This window comes from Mercenaria mercenaria, chromosome 10 (genome assembly GCF_021730395.1).
Source record: "Mercenaria mercenaria strain notata chromosome 10, MADL_Memer_1, whole genome shotgun sequence".
Classification (NCBI taxonomy): domain Eukaryota; kingdom Metazoa; phylum Mollusca; class Bivalvia; order Venerida; family Veneridae; genus Mercenaria; species Mercenaria mercenaria.
Window position 1 is genome coordinate 57,172,667 of NC_069370.1, and position 16,910 is coordinate 57,189,576.

General features: G+C 38.1%; 1 protein-coding gene across 1 annotated transcript in view; it reads right to left on the reverse strand.

The window, feature by feature from the left end:
* The window catches only part of LOC123560705 (aquaporin AQPAe.a-like), a 115,837-nt gene that overhangs the window by 69,476 nt on the left and 29,451 nt on the right, over window positions 1–16,910 (reverse strand). The gene's annotated exons all lie outside the window — the stretch shown is intronic.

The window sequence follows — 16,910 nt, forward strand, 5'->3', positions numbered from 1 at the left end:
CAATAAACCTTATGTGTTTCCATAACATATAATCTGTCAGTATCATATAAGTTTACAAAAGTGTTTTCTCTTTTTGTTTCAAATTTCTGTCACTCAGATATCTTTCATAATTACATTATGTGCAACATTACCAACTACAGTTTTAATTCTAAATCAAATTTTGTTTATTTGATTTCAGAAAACACATGTTTTAGGTTTTTATTTAAAACACTGAATCTTAAATATTATGTCAAAAACTAATTTAAACTTCACTCTAAATAAATGATTTATAAGTCGAATGACCGGAATATGATGGTTTTCTGACATTTAATTTCATCAAAAGTAGATGGAATATAACCCTTCGAAGTTGTTTCACTATATAATGATGATTTACATTCGGACACATACAGGATACGGAAAATGTACACTCCTGTAGTGCAATATAAATAGGAATATAGTCAAACAATATTCCTTACCTTCGAGTAAACCACGTGATGATGGGTATACTGTAGAAAAATGCAAGAACAAAGTATCATCAATAATTAATTTTCATAATAAAAATTCATTCAACAGTTTTAAACTAAATATAACTGAAACAGTATTTTATTTCATTTTACAGTAACCTAAGCCTATCTCTAGCTATCTCTCTTTTATGGCACTTCTGTCTGTCTTACATCTAAAAATATACCTTTATATGTAGAAGAATTGCTAGACAAGCATATACGCAATATTACTTTATTATATCCCAACTGCCTGATTATTACGAATTAAACCCGCTTTTCATTCTCCGCCGAAGGCGGAGGGATATAGTTTATGCGTTGTCCGTCCGTCTTTCCGTCCGTCCGCCCGGAGCCATATCTAGGAAGTGGTTTGGAATATTTAAATAAAATTTAGCTGGGTTTGCGTTTGGGAGGCTGCGTTTTTAGAACGTGGCTTTCCCTGTTGGATATTCATCCTTGTTTTCATATACATGTTCACCACTATAGGGAAATGCGGCCCGTCAAGTTTCAGTCAGATTGCCCTTAGTAGTTTCTAGTGTTAACTAATAGGGTACTATAGATATGGCAATTTCTGCTTCATAACTTGTGACATATTTGATCTAGAACTATGAAACTTAAACTGAATTTCGATCACCATAATGTGGTAGTGTACACATAATTTAGTCAGGATCTCTTGAGTAACTTCAGAGTTATTACAACTTAATTAATTGTTTAAAAATCCACATATTTGTACATAACAAACTAACCAATTGGTAGAATTTCATTAAACATCTTTCATTTTTCCCCATGAACATTTATTATCAACATGTGAAGTTGTGTGCCCACACCCGATCGCCCCCACCGCCCTGGTCACACACCTTCCCCCTCCCTACCCCACCCCACCCCACATTTTGTTTCTCAGTTTTAATTTTTAACCCTAAACCTTCCATGAATATTAATCAACATGCAAAATTGTACCCTCCCCCCACCTCGCTTCTTCACCAGGTCACCCCACCTGCCTGATCATGCACTATAAGATATGTTGCAGTTACTCCCCTTACCTTGCTTGATTGCATGTTATGTGAATATGCATCAATACTAATATAAAACAAATGTTAAATTTTTTATTACAAAAAAGTTAAATTAGACTACCCATTGAAATTTAAAAGTAGGGTGTTTATGACATACAGTGTATTACGACTAGACAACGGCGCCATACATACGGATTAAAGATACTTTTGCTATTGTCCATTTTAGCACCTGCTATATTTTTTATAGACATAGACATAGACAACACTTTATTTCATCTCAAATCATATTACATGATGTATGTGCGAACAGTTGCTCTAAATACAATACAATTATACGTGACATGGTGTTATTAATTTCAATTCTAAAACATGCTAGGAAGTAGAATTACATTTTCACTGATTGGACTGTTTTGGGGGTAAGGGCACAGCCACATTACAGCAAATAAGTATTTTACAGTACTGCGAATGTGTCTTCAGCCCCATCCCAGTCCTACACGCAAAACAAATACCATTTTTATGATTATGATCTTTTTGGAGCTTTTGTTCTAGTAACCTTTGACACTGATTTCGAGGACAGGTCGGGTTTGTGACATATACATGTCTGTTGTTGGGCTGAAAAAAGGTAGGTCCAAAACTTAAACTAAAAGCTATATTTCATAAATTCTTCGTTATTTCTGTACATACAATTCGGTTGTTTAAAGGTTAGAATATCAGAAAATTACAGGAAATAAAACGTATCTTTGAAAAAGTCCCGATCTTTCATCATTTGTTTGGTTGGCGCGTGATTACAAATTTAATGTTAGTAGGCCGTGATGTCCATGAAGCCGTGTAAAGTGATAATTTTGATGACACGTTGGTTTTATTTTGTAATTGTGAGTGATCGTTAAGTGATCAGAAAGATCGGACAGTTGGGTGTTATAAAAAAGTGATGCTTTATTTAGATTAGAAAGTCAATCGTACTCTACAGTAAGGAAATCTGAGGTAAAATACTCCTTTTATTTCGTTCACTGAAGAAAACATGGCAGACATATTTTTGTAAAAGAGCGGTGCACGTATGATTCGTGTAACACAGTTTAACGACGTTTTCTTAGAAAACTAACGCTCAGCTCATTTACACTGACATACCCTTGATTGATTTACACTGACATATCCTTGACTGAAGAATATATATACTGTATATACATGAGAGACTTACGGTACCAAATACTTACCCCGAAAATTTCTATGCATTTTCTTCTAGTGTACTGTTTGGGCATGTTTTTGAGTGTCATTGATACTTTATAATTTACTCGGGGATACATTTTTTTTTATTATAATCAGTTTCTTTTTGATCCCCGTGCATTTCTCTCGTTGTTACGACAATCTCAGTTTTACATAGGAATTTTGCATTGTCAAAATAGCATAGGCCTTAATGGGCACATCCGAGTTCGAAGAGCCAGTGCAGACATGTGCTTGAAAATAGCATTTCAGTCGGCATGTGCTTTGTCTGAATTAAATTACTTAATTGCAATTAACAGTTGTAGGATAGGTGCGAAATAACGCGGTCCTGTCCAAAGTTCCGGGAGCACGCACCCGAGGCCACGGCTAGGGATACCCAGCACGACATGAGTCTCTATGGTCACATGGATTGCCATGTCATGCCGCACTCCCAGCCTGTCACCGGGCCCGCGCCCCGTCACCAGTGACATAATTATAATTGGAAATTTGGTAAACTGGACTGTTTGCCATTGTTAATCACGTGTAATTGAAATTTTTTTAGGAAAGTATGACCGTGACCGTGACTGGTTTTCGTTCACTATTGTTAACATGAAATACCTAATACAGGTAGCTCTCGAACATAATCCTGAGAAAATACAAGTCTGATATCGTCTAGTATTTGGTAATTTGTGAATTAACAAACTAAAGATAATTGAAATGAAATAATTTGAGTTTATTCTTGTGCATGAAAGCGCGTGGAAGTAGGTCACAATTAGCTAAACAGTTTTCCCTATATATTCTATACAAAACTGACCTTTTTTAAAGAGCTACCAAACATAGCTAGACCCATTTCAGAGAACAAATCCTTACCTCATTTTAAAGAGTTATGATAAAACTGATACAAAATGAAGAGAAAAGTAGGGATCATTTATCTTCTAAGAGACATTTCTCTGGTCACATTTGCTTACTGTAAACTGACATCAAAATCACACTGCTGTGACCTGGAAGTATTACTCATACTAAAATTGAGCTTCACTTCACCAAATACAACCTGCTCTCCCATTTTTCCTACCAAAATGTCAAAAATACATCCACAATGAAATTTAAACAGAAACTAGCTTCAATTTAGACCTCTGTTGTCATGCAAAGTGAAAAAGTAGAGTTCAAATACCTGGCAGCCATTACGCTAGACCAGATGTCTCCCACGCTGGTTCCTTTAGTTTAGTTAGGCCTATAAGAAAAACTGTTTTTCTGTTATAGTCTCAATTTCATTTGTATAGTACCAGTAACATATCTGCATGAAAACATTCCAAGTTTCAGCTTGATTATATCTGTTTTCCAGGTTTAATGGCATTTTCAGTAACGCGGGTCCCTGCGCCAATTTTCCTTCAAAATTGATGTCGCGACATAATTTTTAACCAGTTCTTCTAGCCAGAGCTGGTTTTTGCCCTATTTCATAAATTTTCACTATAATTTGCAAGCAAATTACACACTAACACTTTGAAACATACCAAATGTCCCCTCTGAAAGGTATAGATGGGCAAATTTTAGAGTGTAAATGTGCATTTAAAAAAAAAAATATACACCCAAAACATTGAAAATGTGATTTTTGGGGGTTTTATCAATTTTTGCAGCAAAATTTCAATGAAATGCTCATTTTTACCAAAATCTGACCAAACTAGTTCATTTATATCAATATCTGGACAAATCTCAATTTTTGCCCACATTTTTAATCCCCCGCCGTGGGGGAGGGATTATAGGAATGGTCTGTGTCCGTCCGTCCTTCCTTCCGTCCTTCCATCTTTCCGTCGTAACAAAATCGTGTCCGTTCCATATCTCCTAAACCCCTTGAAGGATTTTCATGAAACTTGGGTCAAATTATCACCTCATCAAGACGATGTGCAGAACCCATGAGTCAGCCTTGTCGGTTCAAGGTCAAGGTCACAACTCAAGGTCAAAGGTTTGAGCCTGCCATTTTGTGTCCGCTCTATATCTCCTAAACCCCTTGAAAGATTTTCATCAAACTTGGGTCAAACGATCACCTCATCAAGGCGATGTGCAGAACCCATGAGTCAGCCATGCCGGCTCAAGGTCAAGGTCACAACTCAAGGTCAAAGGTTTGAGCCTTCCATTTCGTGTCCGCTCTATATCTCCTAAACCCCTTGAAGGAATTTTATAAAACTTGGGTCAAATGATCACCTCATCAAGACGATGTGCAGAACCCAGAAGTCAGCCATGCCGGCTCAAGGTCAAGGTCACAACTCAAGGTCAAATGTTTGAGCCTTCCATTTTGTGTCCGCTCTATATCTCTTAACCCCTTGAAGGAATTTTATAAAACTTGGGTCAAATGATCACCTCATCAAGACGATGTGCAGAACCCATGAGTTAGTCATGCCGGCTCAAGGTCAAGGTCACAACTTAGGGTCAAAGGTTTGAGCCTGCCATTTTGTGTCCACTCTATATCTCCTAAACCCCTTGAAGGATTTTCATCAAACTTGGGTCAAACGATCACCTCATCAAGGCGATGTGCAGAACCCATGAGTCAGCCATGTCGGCTCAAGGTCAAGGTCACAACTGAAGGTCAAAGGTTTGAGCCTTCCATTTCGTGTCCGCTCTATATCTCCTAAACCCCTTGAAGGAATTTTATAAAACTTAGGTCAAATGATTACCTCATCAGAACGATGTGCAGAAATTATGAGTCAACCATGCCAGCTCAAGGTCAAGGTCACAACTAAGGGTCGAAGGTTTGAGCCTTCCATTTGGTGTCCACTCTGTATCTCCTTAACCCCTTGAAGGATTTTCATCAAACTTGGGTCAAATGATCACCTCATCAAGAACTCATGAGTCAGCCATGTCAACTCAAGGTCAAGGTCACAACTGAAGGTCAAAGGTTTCAGCTCTGTATCTCCTAAACCCCTTGAAGGATTTTCATGAAACTTTGGTCAAATAATCACCTCATCAAGACGTTGTGCAGAATTCATGAGTCAGCCATGTCAGTTCAAGGTCAAGGTCACAGCTAAAATCAAAGGTTTTAACCTTTCACTATCCATAGCAGTGGCGGGGGATTTAGCTGTCATTCAGACTGCCTTGTCTTATAGGTCACAATTAGCTAAACAGTTTTCCCTATTTATTCTATATAAAACTGACCATTTTTAATGAGCTACCAAACATAGCTAGACCCATTTCAGAGAACAAATCCTTACCTCATTTTAAAGAGTTATGATAAAACTGATATAAAATGAAGAGAAATGTAGGGGTCATGTATCTTCTAAGAGAGATTTCTCTGGTCACATTTGCTTACTGTAAACTGACATCAAAATCACACTGCTGTGACCTGGAAGTACTACTCATACTAAAATTGAGCTTCACTTCACCAAATACAACCTGCTCTCCCATTTTTCCTACCAAAATGTCAAAAATACATCCACAATGAAAAAAACAGAAACTAGCTTCAATTTAGACCTCTGTTGCCATGCAAAGTGAAAAAGTAGTGTTCAAACACCTGGCAGCCATTACGCTAGACCAGATGGCTCCCACGCTGGTTCCTTTAGTTTAGTTAGGCAAGTACCGATATTACTCTGACGTCATCAGCGATTCTCCGGTTTATTTCCGGTTTTCAATAATTTTTATTCTTTATGTCTGTTCGCTATAACCGAGGGGTTTTCCATTGAATTTCGTACGTCGGGACTGGAAAAAGTGTTCCTTATAACCGAGTTCCCTATAACCGAGGATTTTTACATTGAATAAAGAAGGAGTTAGATTGGGGAATTGAAAATTGTACCTTATAATCGAGTGTTCCTTATATCCGAGTTCCTTATAAGTGAGGTTTACTATAGTATGATACATATCAAAGCAGACAAAATGGTGTTTTTGTTTCTTCGCATGGTTACATGCATTCAAGTTAATATAAGAAACTGAATGTTCATACAAGTACGGGGTACATGTAGAATTTTGACACCCATATACAGAATGTTTGGATTTCTTATTTTTTGGCCACAGAACAATAATTCTATTTGTCAAACACACGTCATAACAGTTTGAATGACAAAATATATGTTTAGATTATTCTGAAAATGTGTGTATTTGTGACATGTTATATTTTTGCCTGACAAAAATTCTTCGACCTATACTTGTGTTGATGTGACGATGCGCACACCTGTTGGTAAAGTCTATATTTCCGTTTTCCTAAGTTAGAAGTTAAATACTTCCATCGTATCTAATGAACAGAGAATTAATCAGAGGAACTTTAATCCTATGTACCTGATGTTTGATCAATCTGATCAAGAACTTGTACCGGGGGTAAAGAGGATTTGTTAACGATTTTTGTAAGCAAATCTTAAACAGTTACATTTAAAACAGAAATATTGACTGTACGTACAGGTAGTGTATGAATGTTTTCAGTTAGTAATGGGTTTCCTTTGAACGCATGAACGGCTTCAAACAGATTGAAGTGACACAATTAAATCCCTAGACTTTGGTATTTCGTTCACAATCCTGCTGACTAGAAGTTCTCCTAGTTTTGTAAACATTAGTACATGTTTACAAAACTTGCGCTTAAGTCATTGATATAAATATTATTTCCATTAAATTCACTGCAATATCCGCGCAGTCTGATCAGGATCCATGCTGTTCGCTGTCAAAGCCTATTGCAACTCGAGAAACCGTTAGCGAACAGCATGGATCCTGACCAGACTGCGCGGATGCACAGGCTGGTCTGGATCCATGCTGGTCGCAAACGCACTATGTTGGTTTTCTCATGGTGCGGCTCATGTAAAGATGCATGATCGTAAACATGATTTTGGCATGTGGCAGATAACTTATACAGAGATATTGAACACAAGTATCTGAGAATATTTGATTGTATACTTGAATTACAATATGAAATTCAAATATATCATAATAAATACGGGTTGTCGAGGAAAATCAAACATTGCCCAAAACATAGCCTATAATTACAACAATGCATAGAATGGAGTAATGAAATTATCTATCTATTGAATTGACCATAAAAATAAGTTCATCACAATATATCCAACTATAGATTATTCTTTCGCTCAATATTCCATCACACTACTGTTATTGTAGTTGCTACGACTGCTACACTACTACACTACTACTGTTACTGCAGTTCCTACGACTGCTACACTACTACAGTAACTGCAGTTGCTACGACTGCTACACTACTACACTTCTACTATTACTGCAGTTGCTACGACTGCCACACTACTACAATACATTGTACTACAGTTACTGCAGTTCCTACGACTGCTACACTACTACACTACAACAGTTACTGCAGTTGCTACAACTGATATACTACTGTACTTCTACAGCTACTGCAGTTGCTACGACTCCTGCGCTACTACATTCCTACAGTAACTGCAGTTGCTACGACTGCTACACTACTACACTACAACAGTTACTGCAGTTGCTACGACTGCTACACTACTGCACTTCTACAGTTACTGCAGTTGCTACGACTGCTAAACTACTACACTACTACAGTAACTGAAGTTGCTACGACTGCTACACTACTACACTTCTACTGTTACTGCAGTTCCTACGACTGTATTTCACAATGGTGAAATCGTGAATTCACGAAGTGGAAATTGTGAAATCGTGAATTCGTGAAGTGGAAATCGAGAAATCGTGAATTCATGAAGTGGAAATCGTGAATTCGTGAAGTGAAAATCGTGAATTCATGAAGTGGAAATCGTGAATTCAGGAAGCAGAAATCGTGAAATCGTGAATTCATGAAGTGGAAATCGTGAAATCAAGAAATCAAGAAATCGTGAAGTTTTTTTCGTGAAATCGTGAAATCGTGAATTCATGAAGTGGAAATCGTGAATTCAGGAAGCAGAAATCGTAAATTCATGAAGTGGAAATCGTGAAATCAAGAAATCGTGAAATCATGAAATCGTGAAATCAAGAAATCGTGAAGTTTTTTTTCGTGAAATCGTGAATTCGTGAAATCGTGAATTCATGAAGTGGAAATCGTGAAATCAGGAAGCAGAAATCGTGAATTCGTGAATTCATGAAGTGGAAATCGTGAAATCATGAAGCAGAAATCGTGAAATAATGAAGTTGAAATGTCACCACGGGTCTTTCGTAGTTATTGCAGTTGCTTCGACTGATACACTACTGCACTACAACAGTTACTGCAGTTGCTACGATTGCTACACGTCTGCACTTCTACAGTTACTGCAGTTGCTACGACTGCTACACTACTAGACTACAACAGTTACTGCAGTTGCTACGACTGCTACACTACTAGACTACAACAGTTACTGCAGTTGCTACGACTGCTACACTACTGCACTTCTACAGTTACTGCAGTTGCTACGACTGCTACACTACTAGACTACAACAGTTACTGCAGTTTCTACGACTGCTACACTACACTTCTACTGTTACTGCAGTTGCTGCGACGGCTAGACTACTACACTTTTGTAGTTACTGCAGTTGCTACGACTGCTACACTACTACACTTCAACAGTTACTGCAGTTGCTACGATTGCTACACTAGTACACTTCTACAGTTACTGCAGCTGCTACGACTGCTACACTACAACACTACAACAGTTACTGCAATTGCTCCGACTGCTACACTACTACAGTTCTACTGTTACTACAGTTGCTACGATGGCTGCACTACTACATTCCTACTGTTATTGCAGCTGCTACGACTACTACACTTCTACTGCTACTGTAGTTGCTACGACTGTTACACTATTACACTTCTACTGTTACTGCAGTTGCTACGACTGCTACACTACTATACTTCTACAGTTACTGTAGTTGCTACGACTGCTACACTACTACACTTCTACTGTTACGGCAGTTGCTACGACTGCTCCACTACTACACGATAACTGTTACTGCGGTTGCTACGACTGCTACACTACTACACTTCTACTGTTACCGCAGTTGCTGCGACTGCTGCACTACTACACTTCTACTGTTATTGCAGTTGCTACGACTACTTCACTACTACTGTAACTGCAGTTGCTGCGACGCTGCACTACTACACTTCTACTGTTACTGAAGTTGCTACGACTACTACACTACTACTGTAACTGCAGTTGCTAAGACTGCTACATTACTACACTTCTACTGTTACTGCAGTTGCTACGACTACTACACTACTACACTTCTACTGTTACTGCAGTTGCTACGACTACTACACTACTACTGTAACTGCAGTTGCTGCGACGCTGCACTACTACATTCCTACTGTTACTGCTACGACTGCTACACTACAACACTTCTGCTGTTACTGCATTTGCTGCGACCCTGCACTACTACATTCCAACTGTTACTGCAGTTGCTACGACTGCTACACTACTACACTACTACACTTCTACACTTCTACTGTTACTGCAGTTGCTACGACGGCTGCACTTCTACATGCTTACTGTTACTGCAGTTACTACGACTACTACACTTCTACTGTTACTGCAGTTGCTACGATGGCTGCACTACTACATTCCTACTGTTACTGCAGTTGCTACGACTACTACACTACTACACTTCTACTGTTACTGCAGTTGCTACGACTGCTACATTATTACACTTCTACAGTTACTGCAATTGCTACGACTGTTCCATTACTACACTATAACAGTTACTGCAGTTCCTACGACTGCTACACTACTACACTTCTACTGTTACCGCAGTTGCTGCGACTGCTGCACTACTACATTCCTACTGTTACTGCAGTTGCTACGACTGCTACACTACTACACTACAACAGTTACTGCAATTGCTACGACTGCTACACTTCTACACTTCTACTGTTACTGAAGTTGCTACGACGGTTGCACTAATACACTACTACTGTTACAGCAGTTGCTACGACTGCGACACTACTACACTTCTACTGTTACTGAAGTTGCTACGACTGCTGCACTACTACACTTCTACTGTTACTGAAGTTGCTACGACGGTTGCACTAATACACTTCTACTGTTACTGAAGTTGCTACGACTGTTACACTACTACACTTCTACTGTTACTGAAGTTGCTACGACTGTTACACTACTACACTTCTACTGTTACTGAAGTTGCTACGACTGCTGCACTACTACACTTCTACTGTTACTGCAGATGCTACGACTGTTACACTACTACACTACAACATTTACTTTAGATGTTACGACTTCTTCACTACTGCACTTCTACTGTTACTGAAGTTGCTACGACTGCTATACTACTACACTACAACAGTTACAGCAGTTGCTACGACTGCTACACTACTACACTTCTACTGTTACTGAAGTTGCTACGACGGTTGCACTAATACACTACTACTGTTACTGCAGCTGCTACGACTGCTACACTACTACACTTCTACTGTTACTGAAGTTGCTACGACTGTTACACTACTACACTTCTACTGTTACTGAAGTTGCTACGACTGCTGCACTACTACACTTCTACTGTTACTGCAGTTGCTACGACTGTTACACTACTACACTACAACATTTACTTCAGATGTTACGACTTCTACACTACTACACTTTTACTGTTACTGAAGTTGCTACGACGGCTGCACTACTATCCCGCTACTGTTACTGAAGTTGCTACGACTGCTACACTACTACACTACAACAGTTACTGCAGTTGCTACGACTGCTACACTACTACACTTCTACTGTTACTGAAGTTGTTACGACTGCTACACTACTACACTCCTACTGTTACTGACGTTGCTACGACGGCTGTACTTCTACCCCGCTACTGTTACTGAAGTTGCTACGACTGCTACACTATTACACTACAACAGTTACTGCAGTTGCTACGACTTCTACACTACTACACTTCTACTGTTACTGAAGTTGCTACGACGGCTGCACTGCTATCCCGCTACTGTTACTGAAGTTGCTACGACGGCTGCACTGCTATCCCGCTACTGTTACTGAAGTTGCTACGACTGCTACACTATACACTACAACAGTTACTGCAGTTGCTACGACTTGCTACACTATACACTTCTACTGTTACTGAAGTTGCTACGACGCTGACTGCTACCCTTACGTTAGCTTGCTACGACTGCCATCTACTTTGCTACCGAGTCTGACCTATACAACTGCAGTTGCTACGACTGCTACACTACTACACTTCTACTGTTACTGAAGTTGTTACGACTGCTACCCTACTACACTCTTCTACTGTTACGGAGCTGTCTACGACTGTACAATTCTACACTGTTGCATTACCACGCAGTTGCACGACATGCTACACATACTACTACACTACAACAGTACTGCAGTTGCTACGACTGCTACACTACTACACTTCTACTGATACTGAAGTTGTCTACGACTGCTAACACTACACACTACTAGTTACTGCGTTGCTACGACGCTTCACTTCTACCTCCTACTGTTACTGAAGTTGTACGACTGCTACACTATACACTACACATGTTATACTGCCGACGGCTGCCTCTATCCCGCTACTGTTACTGAAGTTGCTACGACTGCTAACTACTACACTACAACAGTTACTGCAGTTGCTACGACTGCTACACTACTACACTTCTACTGATACTGAAGTTGCTACGACTGCTATACTACTACACTACAACAGTTACTGCAGTTGCTACACTGCTACACTACTACACTTCTACTGTTACTGGAATTGTTACGACTGTCTACACACTACTACACTCTACTGTTACTGAAGTTGCTACGACGGCTGCTACTACCTCGCTACTTTTACTGAGTTGTACACTGCTACACATACCTACACAGTTACTGCAGTTGCTACGACTGCTACACTACTACACTTCTACCGTTACTCAAGTTGCTACGACGGCTGTTTACTACACTACTATTGTTACTGCAGTTGCTACAACTGCTACACTACTATACTACTACGGTTACTGCAGTTGTTACGATGGCTACTCTACTACATTACTACTGTTGTTGCAGTTGCTACGACTGCTACACTACTACACTTCTCTGTTACTGAAGTTGCTTACGACGCTGCTACTACTACACTTCTACTGTTACTGCAGTTGCTACGACATGCTACATATACATTCTAGGTTACGCAGTTGCTACGACTGCTACATACTACACTTCTACAGTTACTGCAGTTGCTACGACTGCTACACTTCTACACTCTACAGTTACTGACCTGCATGCTCACTGCTACACTTACTACTGTTGCTGCAGTTCTACGATGCTACTCTACTACTTACTACTGTTATGCAGTTCTACGACTGCTAACTACTACACTTCTACTGTTACTGCAGTTGCTACGACTGCTACATTACTACACTTCTACAGTTACTGCAGTTGCTACGACTGCTACACTTCTACACTTCTACAGTTACTGCAGTTGCTACGACGGCTGCATAATACTAACTTCTACAAAGTTTACTTTGACCGCGACTTACACTTACTGTACTGCATTCTTCACTTCTCACACTACACTTTCTCACTGTTACTGCTGTCTACGACGATAAACTACGTACACTTTTGTATACATGCATTTCCTACACTGCTATACTACGCGCCAACGTAACCTGGCAGTTTGCTACGACTGCTACATACTATCACACTACAAATTACTGCAAGTTTTTACTAACATGCTAAAATTCTACACTTCTACATTACTGCAGTTCTTTTACACGGCGTGAATAAAATTCTACAAATATGTTTTTATTTTTGACCACGATAAAAACTGAAGGATTTTTATTTTCAAAAATATTTTTCTCCACTTTAGCTCGTGGTTACGAGATAAAATGAAAGAAAATATTTTTGAAAAATAATTTCTATCATTTTATCTCGTGGCCAAGCGATAACCTGAAAGCAAATATTTTGTAGAAACAGTTTGCATCAGTTCATATTGTGGTCACGACATAAATTGTCGCAAATTATTTTTACAAAAATATTTATTAAAAACTATTTTCTTTCGGTTTATCTCGTGGCCGCTAGATAGTAGAGAAAGTAGAGAAAAATATTTTTTTTTTTGAAAATAAAAATCCTTCAGTTTTTAACAAAAATAATATGTCCCCACCATACTTCCGTACAATTCACTTTTTGGTATCCTGTTTTAGACTGAATTCTTTTAGAGTGTGTGAAGTTGGCGAGAAGTTCGACATTTGACATTGAACATTGGATAAGAGAACGACAATGGACATTTAAAGCGTGAAGTTGGCGAAAAGTTAAACATTCGACATTGGACATTCGATTTCAGAACGACTTTGGACATTCGAACCAAGAACGACATTGGACATTGGAAGCAGAACGACATTGGACATTCGAACCCAGAATGACATTGGACATTCGAAACCAGAACGACATTGGACATTGGAACGCAGAACGACATTGGATATTGGAATGCAGAACGAAAGTGGACATTTGAATTCAAAACGAAATTGGACATTCGATACCAGAACGACATTGGACATTCGATTTCAGAACGACTTTGGACATCCGAACCTAGAACGAAATTGGACATTCGAAAACAAAACGACATCGGACATTTGAACCCAGAACGACATTGGACATTTGAATTCAAAACGACATTGGACATTCGATACCAGAACGACATTGGAAATTCTATTTCAGAACGATATTGAACATCCGAACCTAGAACGACATTGGACATTCGAAAACAAAACGACATTGGACATTTGAACCCAGAACGACATTGGAAATTCGAAACCAGAACGACATTGGACATTCGAACCCAGAACGACATTGAACATTCGAACCCAGAACGACATTGGACATTCGAAAACAAAACGACATTGGACATTTGAACCCAGAACGACATTGGAAATTCGAAACCAGAACGACATTGGACATTCGAACCCAGAACGACATTGAACATTCGAACCCAGAACGACATTGGACATTCGAAAGCAGAACGACATTGGACATTCAAACCCAGAACGACATTGGACATTCGAACCCAGAACGACATTGGACATTAGATACTATAACGACATTAGACATTCGAACCCAGAACGACATTGGACATTCGAACCCAGAACGACATTGGACATTCGATACCAGAACGACATTGGACATTCGAACTCAGAACGACATTGGACAATCGAACCCAGAACGACATTGGACATTCGAAACGAGAACGACATTGGACATTCGAACCCAGAACGACATTGGACATTCGAACCCAGAACGACATTGGACATTCGAAACCAAAACGACATTGGACATTCGATACCATAACGACATTGGACATTGGAATGCAGAACGACATTGGACATTGGAATGCAGAACGACATTGGACATTCTTGAATAATTTTCTCTCTTAAATTGTTGGGTATTCTAGCATTATTGTCGGCCCGACGGATTCTCTCAAGATTGTTAGCAATGTGCAAAAAATATCCTTCCATTTTCTATGTTATATATCTAAATCTCAACTATCAATAATATTTAAAAAAAAAAACAATTAAGAGTTAAAGTTTCTAATTCTTTATTAATTGTTTTCGCTTTATATCTCCTTCAATTTGAAATCACATTTTAATATAGTACCAACATTGAAGAATTTACAGTCCTACTTTTATGATACAATTGACTATAGTGGGTCATGTTGCACATAATGTAATTATGTAAAAAATCTGCAGAAGTTTAAAAAAATGAGAAACCAGATACGTTTTTGTAAGCTTATATCCGTCACCCTAGTTGCCCTCGTCTTTTTTTTTTATTACTTTCTGCTTTTCTTTAATTTCAAATTTATTCAAATATATTCCAGTGGGCTTTAAGTCCATGGTTGAAAACATTTACATAATATATGACAAACAATGAATTACATACAAGTGGAGCAGGTATGACATATTTTGACTATAATTATACTATTACAATTAATACAATGCAATACAATACAATATTTTTAAGTCCCAATTTTTATGACATAACATAATACAACCATATTCATGAAATATTCATGAAAACCTTTTTAAAAGAAATATGAGAGACTTTATAATATAAAAAGTACAGGGACAAAAAAAAACATTAAATATTACGGATTAGATGGCACTGTAAAATATGTATTCAATGTTATCCTTTCAAAATTGATAACCATTTCAGATAAGATGTTTAAATTTTTTTATGGTTTAATATGACCTACAAAAAACATACTCATCAAAAAGCGCGTGAATAGTTCCCATTCTTACATTATATAAAAGATCCACATACATTATACTTTAAATTAATCTGCAAGTGTCTTTGGGGAAGAAATGAACTACTAGTACACATGTACTTATTATCTAACTGTGGTCATTTAATTGTACATCAACTTACTCTACTTGTAACGCCTATCTGAACTTAACAGGACCCAATTAATTTGATATATACCCAACAGACTTTTGGATGTTACACCAACATTGGTCTAAATTATACAATAATTATTAAAGTAGAGATTTATTCTCTATATACATTTCATATTATATATCAACCATTGCAAAGGATGAATGTCTTAATTGTCGACAATATTTCTCACTACTGAGAATGTAGCTAATTACTCTATACCGTTACAAAACCTAAGCAGTAAGGGTGAGCTGAAACTTAACATTTATTTACTTATATGCTATTGTAAAGAAATATAAAATTAGGTATGTGTAACATTTAGTGAGCTTCACTTATGACATGGTGACTTTGTGCGACCAGTGCAGATCATGATCAGCCCGCAAATCCGTGCAGTCTGATCATGATCTACCCCATTCAGTCAGTACTAGTATCTTTTTTGGAATGCACCTCGTTTAACAGTTAAAGGTACTGTCAAAATTGAAAGAAATTTAGCAGGGTAAGGGTTAATCCCAAACACATTAAAAATATTTGGATCAACTTACATTTTAATAGCAATAGTTTCAAAGCTATATATCTCATGCAGTGTTAGCTAATACTTGTCATTAACAAAAGCACAAATCTTATTCAAGGCGATAACAAAGAGACCTTACATCGTAGATTTTTTTTTAATCAGACAAGCTTACACTGTTTAAATGGAATACTTTTAGGCAAAAAGTAGATTGAACTAATATCAATATTGTTATTTGTTTGTGTACTTGATAAATCATTATATGCTCCTTTGAGAACTGATAATCTTAACTTGAATAAGGTCGAACTCTCGTTTAAAGATACATGCGTAATACCATAATACAAGGCAAATTGACGATTTGTAATTAAATAGTAGCTGTAAAGAATAACCAACCTTCCTTTCCTATGGATGCTGGTTTAAATTTTAC